This window comes from Rhinolophus sinicus, chromosome 12, assembly GCF_057876585.1.
Source record: "Rhinolophus sinicus isolate RSI-liver-muscle chromosome 12, RSI-T2T, whole genome shotgun sequence".
Classification (NCBI taxonomy): domain Eukaryota; kingdom Metazoa; phylum Chordata; class Mammalia; order Chiroptera; family Rhinolophidae; genus Rhinolophus; species Rhinolophus sinicus.
This window is the reverse complement of record NC_142512.1, coordinates 22,677,421-22,692,500: the sequence shown is the minus strand read 5'-3', so window position 1 is coordinate 22,692,500 and position 15,080 is coordinate 22,677,421. Positions and strand designations below refer to the sequence as shown.

The following is a 15,080-nucleotide window of genomic DNA, read 5'->3' as shown; positions in this document are numbered from 1 at the left end:
TTCCTGGCTACCCTATTTTAAATTGCAGCCCCTTCCCCATCACTTCTCATCCCCCAACCCAGCTTTTTTCCCCTCCATATAGCCCTTGTTCCCTCTAATATGCCACATATTTTACTCATTTGAGTATATTCTGTCTCCCTGCTGCTGATCTGTGCCTCCAGCGCCCAGAATGGAAGCTACCCCTGGCCAAGGTAGGAATTTTTGTCTCTAAAGTATACTACTGTATCCCCGTGCCTGGCTCATAATACATACTCAGTAAATATTTGCTGAGGACCCAGCTTTGCCATTACTGGATGGGTTGGCTGCCCCAAACCCTCCCCAGGGCCCCCCCTCCCACCGAGGCCTGAGCCCCACAGTCGGAAGCACTCCCTCCAATGCCTGTTGATTTCACCAATTTCCTCTCAGACAGTGACCACAACCCCCAAGGGCAAGGGGACCAACATTCACAGTGGCCTCCAATGCCCAAACTGTTCAAAGTATTTAATATCAACACCGCGGTACAGTATTGATTCTCTGCATAGAATGACCACCTGCCACATCTTTAGCAACGCGATAAAGTGCTGTGAAGTAGAACGGCAGGATGGAAAACCCCGATTTTACTGAAATGGAAATTGGGTTCAGGAGATGAAATGATTTCCCCAAGGTCACTCTGCACTGAGCCCTTTCCACTCAGCTTCCTCCTCAGAACCATCCAGACAATCAGACACCACTTCTACAGTCATGATTGTGCTGGGTTCTCTTCAGCTTCCTGCCATCAGTCAGAAAGAGCTCTGACAGATGACACAGGGATCCTGCCGACCAGAGGGCGAAAAGGGCTGCAAATAACCTGAAGTATTTTGTTTGTGACTATGGAATTAATGGACCTTGTTTTCTCAGAAAGTTTACTCAAATGGCAGTTTCCATAGATTTTGTTTCTCTGGGCCCCAATGGCAAGGACACAGGGAGAGCCTCAGAGCTCAGGAAAAAGACAGGCTGGACATGAAATCTTTCCTGCAGAAAAGCCACACTGGGATCACTGGTCTTATCAACACCTGGGGCAGATTTCAATTCCTGACTCCTGTGCAATCTTTGATAAGTTATCTCTGCCTCTGGGCCTTTGTTTCCTCACCGGCAAAACTGGAATGTGATTTTTCTCTGCGATTTCTTCCAGCGTGACTCTTTCACAACTGTAGGAGGAGAAGTTGCTGACTTTGTTCTTGTGGTTGACCTTCATTCATTTAGCCACCATGTAAAATGCCCCTTTACCTATCTTGGTCACTTGAGAAGACACATCCCTTACACTCAAGAAACAGCGGAGGGGTAAACTCCCCAGAAAGGAGTCAATTCTCTCCAGGTGTAATAATATTTTAGCCAAGACAAGACAGTGCTTTGAGCTGGATTCAGTTTTCCTACATGATGGCGGATGGGGAGGGAGCAGGTGGTCTGACATTCTCTGCTTGGGCTGTGCCCTCTGTACATGGCCTAAGGAGTGAGGCTGAGAGAGTGGTGGGCCACTCCTGGAAAGTCAGGTCACACAAGGAACCCTACTGACCCAGAGTCCCAGACGTGTCAATCAGGGTTCTCTGAAAGGCTTTCAAAGGGCGGCGTAAGTGCCTGGAAAATGTTGGAGCACTTGGTACAGAAAAACGAGGAGTGTGTTTCCTGAGCAATCCAACCATTGTCAGTGTGTGCCTGTGTCCCTCCACAGCCTGAGTACTGGGGTCACGCCTGGTGCTTTCAATCACTACATGCTTTTCCTATTGATCAGGGGTGAATGTTAGACAAGTGAAGTGCCTGCTTAGGCCGCAGGCTGGCAAAGAGATGGGCCATCTCCTGGTTACATGTCCAGTAACAATGCAGATGACTTTTCCAAACAGATTTGTGTTTATCCTGCGGAAGAGCTTAATCTACGTGATAAAGGTAGAGCTTTCTGGCTAACCTTGAACAAATCACTTCCCTTCTTTTTGCCTGTTTCTGTTGCTGTACACTGAAAGGGTTGGATGGTTGCTATCATTCCTATCAGTCCATGATTCCAAATTGGTAACTTTTGTCCAGAAGGATGGGGTTGGGCCTTTAATGCTTGCTGATAAAACTGTTTACAGAGAATAAGTTTCTTTCTTAATTTGAAATTCTGTTTTACACGCAAGGTCAGAGGGGCCATGGGTGGAAGAAGAGTGCTCTTGACTGCTTAGCTATAACCTAGACCATAGTTGAGTGTCAAAGATGATTGAGTGAGGGCAGAAATACCCAAGATCTTATGGTGCTTGGGCAAATTCCTCTTCATCCTCCAGAGCCCAGCCACAATGCCACCCACTCAGGGAAGACTTACCCAACCCCTCAAGTCGAGACCTCTCTTGTGCCAGGGCTCTGTCTCTGTACCAGGTGCTGGAAACACAGGCATGAGCGAGACACAGTACTGGCCCTAAGGGGCCTCCCAGCTATGGTGTCAGACACACAAAGGGGTCCCAGACAAGAAGCTAAGTGACTCATTACCTGGGGGGAATCAAAGGTTTCTTAGAGGAGGTAATACCAGAGTCTGGTCTAAGGGATAGAACCTGATTCTAATCCAGTGTCTGTGAGTAGATCTAGCTGCTAATTCATAGGAAATGCCAAGGACAGAGATACTTGAACTGCACCAAGAGTTTGCAGACAGCAAAGTCCAGACTATGGGGAAATCTATAGATCAAATGGTCCAGGTTCCTCAATAAGATGTATTACAAGGAAATGAAAGGGAAAGAAGAGAATCCTAGTGATTGAATAAAAAAGGTGAAAGGATATATCAATTTTCAAAATGAGCAAAGTTAAACTACAGGTATAAAGATGCAAAGATGCTCAATTAGGTGGTAAGTCAAAATGCAAGGAAGTAATGACTGTAAAAGTAGGGAGCATGGCTAGCTTCTGGCTGTGAGGGAGTGTGATAGGGAGGGGGGCAAATGGAAGACGTTTCTGGGGTGTCTGGCAAAATTCTCTGACGTGGGTGGTGTTCTTATAATTCATTAAGACATTCACTTGATTTGTGTGTTTTTTGAATCTGTTTTATTGTATAATAAAAGATTTTAAAACATACGTCTCCAGGTTGAAATATTGTACTAAAACTGACAGCATGAGGCAAAATATATATACTTGCCACATTCTGCTTTTAAGTTAAATAATATTCACTCACAGGAAGGAAGAACCTGACCTAAAGTAGTTTATATTTTTTAAAATGGCCTGGAGGTTTGAGCTGCGCACAATGGCTGTGTCTGCCTACATGGCTCTCAAACTGCAGTAGCAGAGGTCCGGTGTTCTGTTCTAGGCCCTGGGAGGACCACCTGGGGGGAGGTGTGAGCAAGGGGCAACTGGCAGGGCACAGGCCCTTTGCAGCTCTAGTCCTGCTCATCAGGAAGCACTCGCTGTTAACTCTCTGGATGGTGAGCCAGAGGTCACATAGATCCTATCTTGAGGTCGCAAGGACCAGGCTCCACTGTGAAAGGGGCGCCTATGATTCACCACCTTGGCAGCCACGAGAGAGATGGGTGGGGCAGCTTGAGGTCCCCTTGCTTCTCCAAGGTCCAGGTTCTGAGATAGAAATTTAGGATTGCAGGCCACAAGGTATTTTGAAAATACCTTTTCCAACTTTTGAATTTTACAACAAAGGAAGTTGAAGTCCAGAGTATGTAAGTGGTTTAATAGAGTTCATCCAAGAAACTCAAGATAGGTGTCCCCTTCTGTCTCTGCCCTCACCCTGTAAGTCTGCAAGACCTCTCTGCTCCCATGCTCACCCTGGAGTTTGTATCTGACCGTCCTTAACCTGGGATCCATGCCTGACCCCTGCCTCTGGCCCTTCCCCTTTGGGGACCCATGTTTCCCCCAATATCTCTGTATTGACCTCTTCTGTACCTTGACCCTCTTTTATTGACTTTGGCCAAGAAGGTCTCTTCCATTTATTGGAATCTTAGGGGGGAAAATAAATACATTTCCCTGCTGCCTGAACCCCACATCCTGTCTTCTGATAACCCTACACACCAACCCAAAGAGACCCTGCTGACTTTCAATCCAGCTGAAGCTTCCTATGGTCAAGTATGCCATGAGGCCTCCAAGAAGGCAATGTGACTTTTGGTCACATTAACAGAAGTATAGAATGGAGAATGAGGGGGTTGACGTTCCATTAATGAGACTATATCTGGAGTAGTATATTCCATGCTGAATGTCACAATTGAAGAAGGGCACAGACATACTGGAGTGAATCAGGAATGGGAGGCACTCAACATCATGTCACATTAAATTGGGTGGCTTATCCTTGAGATAACTTGAGGAGTGCCATAGCTGGTTAGGGGCCAGACTCAAAGGCTCAGTTCACAAGGGCTGGGACAGGAATAAGCACGCACCAGCTGAACGATGTGGTTGGCTTCCTAGACAAGAAGACAGGTGGCAAGCACCCTGTGGATAACTCACCTTTCAAGGAACACACAGAAACCAGAAAACACCGCTTTAGAAACGCTAACACCCTTTCTGGAATGTTCTCCCGCCCTCTAGACATGCAAAACCAGCAAGACCAGACACCCCCCTCGCACCCCCATAACGCTGGCGATACCATTGCCTAGTGTGCGACTTCACCTCTGTCCTCAGGGTCCCCACAGTGACACGGGATCCCAGACAAGCCTGCCCGGAGCAGTGCTACGGGAGGAGTAGACCCAAGGGAAGACGCAAGGGGGTGGTGGGCAGCAAAGCACGGGGTGGCCAGAGTCGAGCACATCTGCAAGTGGTCCCGCGAGCCCCAGCACACTGGCCAGACCTGTGCTCGTGGGTCTGGGGAGAGAAGGGATTGGAAGACTCTGAATGGAATCTGAAAATTTTTTAAAAATCACATAACAGAAGGAAGGGACAGCACACGTGAGGACACCGAAGCCCCACTGCCAAACCCCAACCTCAAGTCCCAGGCACGGACGGGGTTCGAACCCGCGATCTTCGGTTTACGAGACCGACGCCTTACCACTTGGCCACCGCGCCTGACAGCCAAGCAGTCGCTGGAAGCTCTCAGTGGAGGGGAGGCGGCACGAGTGCGGGAGGGGTGATGCTCCGCCCCCGGTTCCTCCTCTGACCCCGCCCCCGGCCTAACTGCTCTCCCGCCCCTCCAGACCTGCCTGCCAGGACCCCTCTGCGAGAGTGGCTCCGGCCCACTCTGGACCAAAGCCAGGCGCCAGTGTCCTGCTAATGGCAGGACCCAAACCCGCGGCCCTCGAGAGCCCAGCCGGGGCCTGTCTTCAGCGCCCCCAGGGGCAGGGCTCCCGAGGAGAGCTCAGGTGGAGACAGCACGGAGCGGAAGCGGAGACAGCAGCCGCGAGCCAGCCAGGCAGGGCCTGACGTCTGTGCTGGTGTCTCAGCCCGCTCCGTGCGCTGCCATGTGACGCTGGCCTGGTCATTTCTGTCCGGTTGGCAGCTTACGCGGGCAGCGCCAGGAGCTCGGGCCGAGTCCACCAGGAGCTGAGGGGGCTAAAAGGGCAGTGCAGGCATGGATGGGAGCGGCCCTCCGGTCGGAGAGATGCCGGGAGGGATGGGGGTCTGGCAGCAGGGGTGGGAGACATGACTTTCCCCGGGTTGCTTTCGCTCCCTCCTTGCCCTTCAACCCCTGGCACGGGCCTTGTGCAGCAGACTCCGAGTAAATATCATGTTAGACAAGATGGCTTTGCCCAGGAGGAACCCATGTGGGCCCACAAGGAGATGTTCAGAGCGACAGTGCAAGTGGGAGTGAACAACTGGAAGCGACCTGAATGGAGGAATCTGATAGTCTGTCTATACCGTGGAGCTGTAGGTCACTATGAAAAGCAATCAGCTAGAGTCAAAGGAATAATTATCAGCGTAGAGTGCAAACCACGTGATTTTAAAAAGCAAGGTGTAGGACAAATGCCATTTATTAAATTAAAGGGGAAGACACACAAAGTAGGTAAAAGCAAAAACATATAAAGAAGGGAAGGAGACTGGCTAGGGACAGGGGACAAAGGGAACTTTATTGGTAATGTTTTGTTTTTATTCTATGAAAGAAGCAAAAAGCTGAAATCGTAGGACTATGAGTGCTTATTATGATACTGGACACTTTTTTGAAGATCGTGTATTTTCTTTAAGTTCAAAAAAAGGCGCTTAGTCCCTCTGTGCTTGTTTGACCTTTGGCCATTGCCACTGCTCAAGGAGAGGCGCTTCAGGATGGGGGTGGGGCAGGAAGAGGCCTCCTCTCAGGGTAGGCTCTGGGCCCATCCTCCTGTAGCCAGTGACCAAAGAGGAGACAAAAGCCAGACCACTCGTGACACTGCCCACTCTGCCACCACCACGCCAAAGCTATTCTCGCTTATCTGTTGAACTTTTTTAAAAGTATAGATTGTGGAGATTTGGGAAAACCCAGGAAAACTACTTTTGTGTGTAGTAAAAACCACGTAACATAAAATGTAACCATCTTAACCATTTTTACATGTACAGAACAGTAGTGTTCACTATATGCACATTGTTGCACAACAGATCCCTGGAGCTTTTTCATCTTGTAAAACTGAAACTCTATATCCCTTAAACAGCAATTGTGCTTTCCCCGCCACCTCCAGCCCCTGGCGACTACCATTCTGCCTCCTGATTTTAGAAGTTCGACTACTCAGGGAACCTCATAGAAGGGGACTCACACAGTATTGCTCTTTTTGTGACTGGCATAATGTCACTTAGCGTAACGTCTTCAAGGTTCATCAAGGTTCATGTCACGGGTTGTCACATATGACACAATTTCCTTTTTAAAGGCTCAACGATACTCCATTGTGTTTCTTTATCCATTCATCCCACAATGGACATTTAGTTTACTTCCACCTCTTGGCTATTGTGAATAATGCTGCAGTGAACATGGGTTTGCAAATATCTTGAGGTCCTCTCTTCAATTCGGGTATATACCCAGACGTGGGATTGCTGGATCATGTGGTAATGCTAGTTTTAAATTTTTGAGGTACCTCTATGCTGTTGTCCATAATGGCTACGCACTTCACCTTCCCACCAGTAGTACACAAGGGTTCCAATTTCTCTGCATTCGTGCCAATACTTGTTTCCTTTGGTGGTGGTGGTGGTTTTATAATGGCCATTATAATGAGCATGAGATAGTATCCCATTGTGGTTGGATTTGCATTTCCCTGATTAGTGATGTAGAGCATATTTTTGCTTGTTAGCCACTTATATATCTTTTTTGGAGAAATGTCTGTTCAAGTTTTTGCCAATTTTTAATTTGGGTTATTTATTATTTTTTTGGAGTTGGGGAGCTCTTTATATATCTTGGATATTAGCCTCTTATGAGATATCTGGTTTGCAAATCTTTTCTCCCATTCTGTAGGTTGGTTTTTCAGTCTGTTGATTGTTCACTGTACAAAAGTTTTCAGGTTGACGTAGTCTCATTTGTCTATTTTTGCTTTTGTTGCCTATGCTATTGGTGCCACATCCAAGTAATCACTGCCGAATCCAAAGTCATGAAGCTTCCCCCTATTTTTTTCTTCTGAGAGTCATTAACATATCAATTCAGGTCTTATGTTTAGATTTTTAATCTATTTTGAGGTAATTTTTGTACATGATGTAAGGTGAGTGTCCAGCTTCATTCTTTTGCATGTGGAAATCCAGTTTTCTCAGCACCACGTGTTAAACAGACAGGAAAGTTTTTAAAAGCATAAAGAGGAAAATTCAAAGGACCCGTAGTCTTATCACCAAAGAGAAGCATGTTCTTATGTGTATAAAACATAGTTTATTCTGAGATATGGTTCCCCCCGCCCCACATTTTAACAAATTAGAACTCAGGATGATGACTGATTACAGATAATGGAGTGTCACAATTAATTGGCAATGTAGTTTTCCTTTTTAGTGGCACATAACTGTTTTTAAAAATTGATGAATGTGGCCTTCCAGACGCCGCCGCCCAGACCTACCTGCACTCAGCCACGGTCACCCCCATTGTGTTCTTCCACATCACTGTCCACGGCGAGCCCTTGGGCCGCGTCTCTTTAGAGCTCTTTGCAGACAAAGTTCCAAAGACAGCAGAAAACTTTCATGCCCGGAGCACTGGGGAGAAAGGATTTGGTTATAAAGGTTCCTGCTTTCACAGAATGATTCCAGGATTTATGTGCCAGGGTGGTGACTTCACACGCCGTAACGGCACAGGTGGCAAGTCCATCTATGGGGAGAAGTTTGATGATGAGAATTTCATCCTGAAGCATACAGGTCCTGGCATCCTCTCCATGGCAAAGGCTGGACCCAACACAAACGGTTCCCAATTTTTCATCTGCACTGCCAAGACTGAGTGGTTGGATGGCAAGCACGTGGTCTTCAGCAAGGTGAAAGATGGCACGAAGATTGTGGAAGCCATGGGGTGCTTTGGGTCCAGGAATGGCAAGACGAGCAAGAAGATTCACCATTGCTGACCATGGACAACTCTGATGCATTTGACTGGTTTTTTCTTAACCAGACCATTCCTTCTGTAGTCAGGAGAGCACCCCTGCCCCATCTGCTCGGAACACCCCATAATCTTTGTGCTCTCGCTGCAGTTCATTGGTTTCCGTATTTTCTTTGCCCCCTCCAAGTCTAGCTGGGTTGCAGAGTTAAGTTTATGATTATGAAATAAAAATTAAACAAAAAAATTGATGAATTTGATGAAATGGGGCATAGATAATAATACAGTGAGGAGAGTGATCAACCTCGTATCTTCACATTTGTATATTTCATGGTGGCCTGATTTTTCTCCCTGTTGTAGGATGAGTATTTCCCATGTCCTTAAAAGTGGATCATTTCCTCAATTGTAATAGATGTGCTACTCTGGTGCAGGATAGTGGGGGAAGCTGGACATGGTGGAGGGAGGGGGTGATATGGGAACCCTCTGTGCTTTCCACTCAATTTTGCTATGGACCTAAAACTTCTCTAAACAGTAAAGTCAATTTAAAAACAACAACACCACACACACAAAAAAGTAGACAATTCTTGAATCCTTTGCTTTCTGAACCGCCTGCCATGAGTCACGGCCAACCCTAGGCTGCAGTAGGGTTGCTCCTTCGTGAGGTCACTGTGGGTCTGTCCAAGTCCACTTCTTAGCTGGGTAGTCCCAGGAGCTGGATATTGTACTTCTTCTGGGAGTGAGCAGCTGTAAGTGCGTGGTGTGACTTCTGTTTTCTAAACTTACGTGTACCATTTTTAATGTAGACCTTTCGCATTGGCAAAGCTACTCTGAAACTTGACCAGAAGGTGAGAACTGGTTTCAGAACACAGAGCTCCTCGTGGACAAGAATCAGGCTCTACCCTCCTCCATGTCGTGTGACAGTGAGAGCATCCAGTCATTCATTCCTTCAACAAATCCTCATTGAGCACCTACTATGCGCCAGACCCCGTTCTCAGTGCTGGGGCTATCGTAGTGACTGAGCCGCACAGATCCCTGCCCGCATGGAGCTTCCATTCTTAAATAAGCACACATATGGTATATCAGACAGTGGTAAATACCGGGGAGAAAGATAAAGCAGGGAAGAAGGAAAGGATGCTCTGGAGGTGTAGACTAAATACACTCACAAACTCGTTGCTGCTTTTCCCATCTAAAGGTAGAGTCTATTTCCTGCCCTTTTGGATATGGGCAGGCCATCTGACCCATAGAAAGTAGTGAAAGTGATGTGTAAATTCTGACGCTTAGATTCAAGGGACATTACAGCTTCTGTCTTCACTGTCTTAGACCCCGGTCCTGAGACCACTGTGTAAAGAAGGCAGTCTAGCGACTGGAGGACAAGAAGCCACGAGGAGTCTCCCCACTGAAAGCCAGAATCACCTGCCAGACATATCAGTGTGGCCATATCTTGGACTTTCCGGCGCAACTGACCCTTCAGCTGAATGCAGCTAGCTGCATGCACACCCAGCAAAGGAGCTGTCAGCCTACCCACAAAATTGTAAAAATAATAAATTGTTCTTGTTGCAAGCCACTACATTTTGAAGGTGTTTTGTTACGTAGCAATAGTTCATGATAGAGGAGGTTACATACAACTAACACACTTTTTGGTTCTAGGTTTGTGGGCTGGTGTTATTTGCGTGGAATAGCTGAAACTTTTGTGATGCTGGATGAATGTGGCAGGGGCCATGCCCAGTGTCCCCTCAGGGGCCATTTAATCTCAGTTTCCTCATCCACAAAATGGGAGAGTTAGTTAGCTATTAACCACAGCCCTGCATTAGTTAAAAATTGAACAACCTTCTTCATTATTCACTGCTCAAGTCAGCAGGGGAGTGAAATGCCGCTTGACCCTTTTTCCTTGGGTGCAGTAGCAACCTGACACTTTTTCCTTTGGTCAAATTTCATAGTCCCTTTACCAGCACGGAAGCTCTAAATTAAGGCCGCTCTTAATAGGAGAAAAAGTTAACACAACTTGAAACCGGTTTGGAAGAGTATATGGCTATATTTGTAGGCATTTAAATTAACCTTGCTTTTCATACTTAGGGTTAATGCAATTTGTTTTTTTTTCTCTTTTTCTTCCCCTTCTCAGTGACCTTTTCCTGTCTCCTCCACTTGGTATTCACTCTTAGCAAAATGCTTACAAGTGGCTTTGTAATTTATAGGGGGCAGGGGCCTCACAGGTGGATCATGGGCTAAATCAGGCTCCTCAGAGCACCACTGCTACGCAGCTGCCGCCCTTGGGGTTCTCTCATTCCCTGAGCAGGATCCTGCCATCGTGGGTAGTCAGAGTTCTCCAGGGGCCTCTGGACAGTTAGAGATGCATCTGGTTAAGGTCAGAGGACTGATGGACCACGTCATTCCCCAAGATGGGTTCTGTTTGGCTGGATTCCTTTTGGGAAAGATGGATCTCGTGACAGGAAGCCTGGTAGAGAAGAAGCTGCTGAAGGCCATTCATGCATCTATTGCTGTTTCATGCATCTATTGCTGCGCAACCAACTCTCTTGAAACATAGAAGTTTAAAATAAAACTCACTATTTTTCATGGTTCCCTGGAATGAACAGGCAGTTCTATTTCATCTAGTGTTGGCCAGGGTGTTGGGATGCTGGGATCCCAATATGGCCTCATCCACGTGGCTGGCATTACCTGGGAGCTTAGTTGAGGCTGTTGACTAGGGACCTCAGTTCTTCATGTGGCTGCCGGGGCTTCCTTATAGCATGGCAGCTGGCCTCTACGTAAGAAGGAGCATTTTGAGAAGAAGGAAGCAGAAACTTCCTTAAGGCCACGTAAGGCCAGAGCTCAGAAATCCCAGAATGTCACTTTTGCCACAAGTGATGCATTTTTGTATCTATTGATCAAAATAGTCACAGGGCCAGTGCAAATTCGAGGGGAGGAGAAATAAAGTCCACCTCTCAATAGGGGAGTGGTCTGCACATAGGGACAGAGTAAGTCGATGGTGACTATCTTTGGAGATGCTCTACCACAGCTGTCATTCATTGAGTGTCGACACTGATTGGTGCCCAGCCCTGGGGCTGGATCTTACAGAAGAAGCGCAGAGGTATGAGGTGGGTCTCCTTTGTCTCCACCCTCAAAAAAAGACTTATCTTGAGGGCTCTCTAGTGGGACAGGTTGGACTAGAGCCTCTCCCCGTCTCCTCCTAACCCTGACACTCTCCAAAGTCGATGTTCACAACACCCCCACTCTCCACCTGCAGGCGAAGGCGCGACGAGTCTGGCCCAGATGCTGCCAGAACCCAGCAGAGCCCAGCGTTTGGTCTGTGGCAGCCGTCTGGACTGGATAAGCTGGGAAAGCCAAGGAGGGGCAGAGCGGACCAGTTGGGCTAGAATGCAGGGGCTGAGGGCCTCACAGGCAACCTGAGGTTTAGTGCCATCCATCAAACAACTGCAGAAAAGCGTCTCAGACTTCAGCACCTTTGCTCTCTGGCTTTGGGTTGTTTTGTTTTGTTTTTTAAAACCCAGAGGCCATACCAGTGCCCTGGAGCCCAAATCAGAACCCAATATCAAAGTCAGAGCTTGGAGTGAAAGCCAGGGCTAAACCAAGAAAGGCAGAAGGTAGAAAGGAACTTCCTGCAGCCCCAACCGAGCCACCTAATTAGTTCCAGGTGGGACTGGCTTGACGTTGGCTCCGACTTCCTGGGCCATAGAGCCTACAAACTTGCCCCACGGGCGTGGAGCACTACTGACCCCTCAGCCCACCTTAAGGTACAGCCTGGCCAGCCCAGCTGACGCACACTAGAACCACCCTCCTTCCTGGGTCTCTGCTCTTGCTTCTCATCGTGCAAACAGGGCTCACAAATTCCCAGTTCCACGGTCTTGTTCCCAGAGTGCCCTACTGCCATGTCTTCTTCACCACCCCTCTGCTCACTGATTGCCGACCCAGGCTGCAGGTCTCAGCACATGGCTGCCTTCCCCTGAAGTCTTCCCAGCCTGTAGTTACCTCTCCCCACCCAGAGCAACCCACTCCTTGGGAGAACTAGTTGTGTCCTGCTCTGGATGACTTCCCTTTCCCAGGTGCACGAGTATGAATCCTGGGTGACTTGTGGCCAGCCCCTCTGTGGTTCAGTTTCCTCATCTGTAAAATGGGGGTGCTACTGCCACCCATTGAGGTTGTCATGAGGATTAAATGATGCAATACATGGCAAGCACTTAGAACACTGCCTGGCACACAGCAAGCCCTAAATACATGTAAGCGAGCACCAACTACCTCATCATAGCCTCCTGAAAGCCAAGCACTGCATTAGGCACAGGGGTTGGGGAGGGGAGGAATGATGCCAAATCCCACTTGCCCAGGGCTCAGAACTCAGAGTGCAGACAGCCAGAGAGACTGACCAGAAGGGAACCTCTTCAACCTTCACCATGCGTTGCCCGGCTGACCACGGGTCACTGGACCCGACAATGGTTAGTGGTGCTGTGCCTGTGTCATGCAGGGCCTCTGGTCCCACTCCCCGCATAAGAACACAGGACATGGTGAGGCCAAAAAGGAACACCCACGGAGCTGTAGATAGGGGAGTCATAGCACTATATTATCGCTGGCGGCTGGGTTGGAGACACAGGTATCAAGAGCCACACGATCCGCAGTCTGTCGTCCGTTTCTCTGCCTGTCAGCCAGCCAGCCAACCAACCAACCAACCAACCAACCCCTTGCTAACTGCAATCCACTCTTGCTAGCATAGCCACAGCAGTTATATTAGTGACCAATGGCTAACTGGTTACAGCTGATGGCCATTTGATCACAGCTGATGGACATTTACTACCCGAGCAAGCGTCTTCCCACGTGAGATCAAGAGCCTGGAAACTGCTCTCTGGGACTCTGTCCCCACAGCCTGTTGTCCCTGAGAGCCCTGGGCCTGAAAGTGAGGGGATGCAGGAATAGCTGTGTCCACCCTTGGGTGTAGTTTAGTCACTCTTTGGAGACGGGTTGACTGGAGTAGACCCTCCCAGCAGGGCTATGAGACGCCTGGCTCCCCTGCCCAAGTGACCACCAAAATCTAGTTGGAGACTAGATTCCTCATCTCACTCAGCAAAAAAACCGCAAACAAGAAGAAAAAAACAGGCCTTACCTGCGTCCAAGTTCAGGCTGCCTTCATCTCAGCAACCCACTACCTGGTCCGCTGCAGCTCTCGGAGACTCAGCTCTGAGGAGGCGGCTCTAAGACCCTGCTACAACCCTGCTCCCTGCCTGCTAGTTCTCTTAAGGCCTTTGCACCTGCTGTTCCTGTTCCCGTGTCCTCCCCAATCTCCCTCACCTGGTTACCTGCTTCTCCTTCCGGCCTCAGTTGGAGTCCTCCCTGACTCCTCAAGTGGTATCGGCAATGATTATGCAGCAGTGATTGTCACCCCTGGCTGAATCACCCCATGCTGGAATCACCTGGGGGGCTTTGAAAAACCAACCAACCCCATGTCCACTCACACCCCTACCACCCAAGGGCAGATCGCTGGGCTGAGGCACCATACATACACCTCGTTTTCTTGTACTTTGCTTTTTGTGCTTCCAAGACGTTGTTTTTAACAAAGTGAAGGCAAGACCCTCCACTAGCAAAAACATTGCAACTCGCTTTACTGCCCTAGTGGCTTAATTGTGGCAGCCTGGAACTGAACCGGCAGTATCTCCGAGGTAGGCCTGTATCTACTTGGTTTAAAAGTTCCCCCAGGTGATTCAAATTTGTAGCCAGGATTGTGCCACGAGGGTGGGGTGTGGGTCTGCTTTGCTCACTGCCACAAGCCCAGCACCTACGGCTGATTGGATAAGTGAGACCCACCCTTGGTCTGCCAGGCTCTGGGCTGCCTCACCAGTCCCAGCTCCCAGCCATAGGATCCTGAAAGGGCTGTGCTTTCTACAAGCCTCCCCCACGTGTGGTTCCTAAATTCTACAATCCTTCAGGACTCTGCTGAAAGAGCCCTTCCTTGGGGAAGCTGTCCCTGACCCCCGACTGGCCTCAATCCCCTAGCCCCGAGCTCCCACAGCCCCCTGGACTTTTCCCTTGGTGTCTCTTATCACCCGGGTGTCAGCTGTGTCTCTCTCCACCCCTAGGACAGAAGCTTTTGCTGTCTTTTCTGTACCAATTCACAGCGATGGGCACAGAGCGTGGCACAGTGCTGCTCAGCAGATTAAGCTGGTTGATTGAGTGATCTCGTGCTCAGATACTGGGGACCCATTGAGGAGACTTTGCTCTAGTTCCAGATGATTCTAAATGGCCCTGGTGGGATCTGACAATGAAACACTTTGTAGGAATTGTGACCTCTAGGGGGCGTAGGGATGATGTCGTCTGTTATTGTAGACTGTCAGAAACCTGTCTCCAAGACTGGTGAGTGGAAATACCTGTGCAGAGGGCACAACCTGTACACACAAGCAGTGCTTGCTCTCATCTCTCTCCAGAATAGTAAACTGAGTTGAATTGTGTCCCCCAAGAAGATACTTTGAAGTCCTAAGCACGCTACTTGTGAATGTAGGCTTATTTGGAAACAGGGTGTTTGTAGATGTAATCGAGTTAAGATGAGGACATACTGCATTAGGGTGGGCCCTAATCCAATGTCTGGCGTCCTTATAAGAAGAGCAAGATTTGGACACGTATACACAGAAGGAAGATGAAGGCATTAAAGATTAGAGTTACACGGCCACAAGCTAAGGAACACCAACCGCTGCTGGCAACCACCAGAAGCTAAGAGAGGCCTGGAACA

At 48.6% G+C, this 15,080-nt stretch overlaps 1 non-coding gene and 1 pseudogene across 1 annotated transcript; one reads left to right on the top strand and one right to left on the bottom strand.

Moving 5' to 3' along the window:
• Positions 1–4,896: 4,896 nt before the first annotated feature.
• TRNAT-CGU (transfer RNA threonine (anticodon CGU)) lies at positions 4,897–4,968 on the bottom strand. The gene has a single exon. It is a non-coding gene; the product is annotated as a tRNA-Thr (tRNA).
• A 3,000-nt stretch (positions 4,969–7,968) lies between these two features.
• Positions 7,969–8,517, top strand: LOC109457639 (peptidyl-prolyl cis-trans isomerase A pseudogene; annotated as a pseudogene).
• Positions 8,518–15,080: the final 6,563 nt, after the last annotated feature.